Source organism: Pelmatolapia mariae, linkage group LG12, assembly GCF_036321145.2.
Source record: "Pelmatolapia mariae isolate MD_Pm_ZW linkage group LG12, Pm_UMD_F_2, whole genome shotgun sequence".
In the NCBI taxonomy this organism is placed as follows: Eukaryota; Metazoa; Chordata; class Actinopteri; order Cichliformes; family Cichlidae; genus Pelmatolapia; species Pelmatolapia mariae.
The window spans coordinates 19,996,042-19,999,935 of NC_086237.1; the positions used below are offsets into that span (position 1 = coordinate 19,996,042).

At 40.8% G+C, this 3,894-nt stretch overlaps 1 long non-coding RNA gene across 1 annotated transcript; it reads left to right on the top strand.

Annotated features, from left to right (window-relative positions):
* Positions 1 to 2,653: 2,653 nt before the first annotated feature.
* Positions 2,654 to 3,202, top strand: LOC134638543 (uncharacterized). Its single transcript, XR_010095265.1, has 3 exons — positions 2,654 to 2,804; positions 2,902 to 3,049; positions 3,160 to 3,202. It is a non-coding gene; the product is annotated as an uncharacterized LOC134638543 (long non-coding RNA).
* The last annotated feature ends 692 nt before the right edge of the window (positions 3,203 to 3,894 follow it).

Genomic DNA, 3,894 nt, shown 5'->3' on the forward strand with positions numbered 1-3,894 from the left:
CAAGGGTTTTAAAAGTGATTTAATGTTTCTTAGCTTCAAATCTGTTTACTGTAATTTTCAAGTTGGTTGCCCATCTTTCCTAATTTTCAATTATTATGGAAAGGACTCACGTCCTCAGGGCTTCATTTTAACAAATCGTTTTTTCCGTTATAAAGCTTTGATGATTTATTTTCTTATCAAATCTAAAAATAAACATTTTTATTTACATTTCCATAGCTTACACGATACAACAACTCATTTTCTAGATATTTATAAGCTCTTTCTTTTTTTAGGCTCTAGACAGGTTTTGTAGCAGCAGGGGAAAAAGGGGCCCTTTGAACTGAAAAGGATGCTGACCCCTGACTTAAGCCACCAGGTCAACACAAAACAAATACAGAAAAATTATTGACAGATAAATGGAACGGTTACTTTCAAGGCTACGGGTGAAGGTGAATGGGTGTGTAAAAGCAAATATGGATCAGACTGACAAAGAAAAGAGTGTTAAAAGATTTTTAATTTAGAACTTTAACTTTATGTGCAAAACTGAACTTACTGATAACACACACTAGCCATTTGAACACATGTAACTGTAATGAACCAAATAAAACAGAAAAATGCAGGCAGCACTCATTATACTGTGTATAACACAGCATGGGGTTGTATTTTTTCTTTTCAGATGCTCCTGTCACTCCATTTCCCAGGTCATCATAGCACTCCCACACACATGGAGCTCTCCTGCAGTATGCAGTGTAATGGCCCAAACCATCAGTGGTCATCTTTCCATGGAAAGCAATTAATGCCCTCAAAGTGAACGACTTTCCTTGGAGAACCAGGTTGGAGGGAAATTCATTCAGTGGAAATTCTGTTTGGTTTGCAAGGTCAGTATCCGCACGATATCTCCAATGTTGTAGCTGTGAGTAACTGTCCCTGCACAGAGCTCATTTCCTGTGGTGCTGTCTTCTGTTTGGACTTCTGATGGACAGAGATGGATTGGAGAGTGGCCTGAGGCAGGTAGACTCAGGTAGGCCAAGTCCTGCTTCCACAGCCGTGCCAAGATGAGCCATACCAGACTCTTTGAGGACAGAGATGGCAGGAGAAACAAATGGCACTTCCCTTGTCATCCCTTTGCTGAGGTAGCAGTGCTGTGAAGAGCAGTGTTTGGTAAAATAAACACTTGAGATGTTCCTCACTGTCTTAGCAATTACAGCGGAGATATTGCACTGAGCATCGATTTGGATCGCACCAGACCTCAATGAGACAGCTTCAAACATTACACTAAGCTAGAGATGGACCGATCCAATATTACGTATCGGTATCGGTCCGATACTGACCTAAATTACTGGATCGGATATCGGCGAGAAATAAAAAATGTAATCCGATCCATTAAATATCAAAAAACACCTCACAGAACTTGCACACGGCGTAACTCGGCTCATAACCGTAGCACGTCGGAGCAGTGTGCATCACGTGATAGAGCGGCTGTGTGTATTTGTAGCCTCGCTACCAAACCAGCATTTCATCTCCGAGGAAGTTATCCCAGAGAGAAGTAAAGCAAGTGTGTAAGTTCATATCTGAATGTTTGTAAAGGATTCCCACGTTAAGCTTAACAACCGATATATGGAGCGACTGCCTCTTCTCTCTCTCTCCCTCTCCTGCCGCTACTTCATGAAACTGCTTAATGATCAGCTGATCGGCTTTTCTGTCGGGAGTCCGTCTCTCTTTTTTCTTTGTTTTTGGCCCACTTTGCACCAGAAAGAGGAAACCAGCAGCTGAACAACAGCAGCACGTTTAACCTTGATAAGCTGTTGTTAGAATTTATTTAATATTACTTTCTACACCAGGATCCTTTTCTAAGCAGCTGACGGCTGGTAACTGTGCAGGGGCGGATCTAGCAAAGGTTACCCAGGGGGGCCGATAGGGCATGAACAGGGAAAAGGGGGCACAAAGACATACTTTTCTTTCTTATTCTCATTTAAAATGTCTAGCTTTTAATAAATAATTATCTGAATCTTACACCCAAAGTTTTAATCTGATGTAAAATGTATAGAAGTCCATTACTGTATATAGTAACTGTTAAGTCTAATATACCCTAGTAAGCTATAGTACTTTTTCCTTTGGGAAAGTACCATCTGTGCAGTTTGCAATTCTGTTGAAGAAAGATGTTGAATCTATTTAGTTATTCTTGAAAAATAATTCTGTGCATTTTTTTTCACACTGCATCAAATAAAAGTTGATTACTTTGATTAAGCATCATGAGGTGGAGGATGGGGGGTGGTTCCCTATTTTTTTTTTTGCTGGGAGTTTGCAACCCTATTTGTTAGTTTGCTTAATTTTTCTGCTAAGTACTCTTTAAAATACCAGAATAGGAAGGATGGTGCAGGTTTAAGTTTATTAGATTGATCAGTGTTGCTGAAATATGAAATATTTTGGGTGCAGTGTGTATTTTACATACAGGTATAACAGAATAGCTTTAGTGTTGTTGTTTATTTAAACTTGAGTATGAACTTATACAAAATGCAGCAATATATTAAAAAACAATTTTATTGATTAAAAAACACACTATATTGGATTCATATCGGTATCGGCAGATATCCAAATTTATGATATCGGTATCGGTATCGGACATAAAAAAGTGATATTGTGCCATCTCTACACTAAGCAGCTCTGCTCTCCTTCTGTAGGTTTGTTGGGTCACACCATCTGTGGCAATGGCTTTCACCAGCTGCAGGACTGGGTTTTCACTGTCTTTCAGAACAGCATTTTGAAATGTTGAGCTGTCACAGAAGGCACAACATAAGCACTGAAAAAATGCATCAAATGCACAGGTATTGAGCACAGAGATTGTCGATTCCCCTAATCTAATAGGCTGATGGAGGTTTCCATTTTTTAATAATCCCACTTTCACTTTTTTGGCCCCAAAAGTTTCATCCGCATGGAGCCATTCGGTACATGAAGAGAGGTAGGAAGTCCTCTTCCTTTTTTTGGGTGGAACAGCTAGGCCCCTCCAGTTCTCAACTGCATCCCCATCAGCCGGAAGAATGTTTGTGGCAGCATCAGATCCCACAAACGGGTGAGCATCCATTTTTATTTTGTCTTCTGCACTGTGAGTCGTCATGGATCCAGAATTGGCATCTGTGACTTTCAGTGATCCCATGTCATCTTTGACCTTTTCTTTTGCAGAACAAATCCACATATTTCCCTCGATGAAGGAAAGATGACGAGCAATGAAGCGATCGACTTGAACAGGCAAGTTTTCATGTTTGAAAAGGCCATGTTTTATGTTTTTGAACTCAGCTTCAACAGTGGCTGAACTTGCTGTGATGCTGGTGCTTTGGAAGAGAGGGACCATTATTCCTGTCCAGAGTGGCAAGTAACTTGCCAGTCTTATTATATGAGGAATAATCTCAGGGAGAAAGTGAATATTATCTCTATCCCCGTTTGCTGCAGCAAGTGACCTGCTCTCCTCACATATTTCTGTTACCCACTGTCGTAGGTCAGTCTGGATCTCATCAACTGAATCCACTCTCTCACTTTCCTCCGTCTGTTCATCTGGAATGATGATGGAGTCTTGAGCAATTTGGGCTTTCAGGTATTTCTTGCACATTTCTGAAGGAAGAGGGTCTCCAGAACTGTCATCACCTTCTGCCTCACTGAGGGCCACAACAGTGATAGCATGTAGGATCTGTTTTGCATGGTCCAAACATTGAGACTGAAGAAGTTTTGCTAATGACCTGACAAAGAAATCTTTAACACGATGTGCTTTCTTCTTCAGGCAGTCCCACTGGCATATCATCTTGATGCAGTGCGCAACATCAACCCTGATAAAACAAGGGGGGAGTTTGGCAGACTGGGTTCCAAGAAGGACATGAAAGCATTCATTAAGGTAGGACTTCAGATCAGGATGAGGAGTGAAAG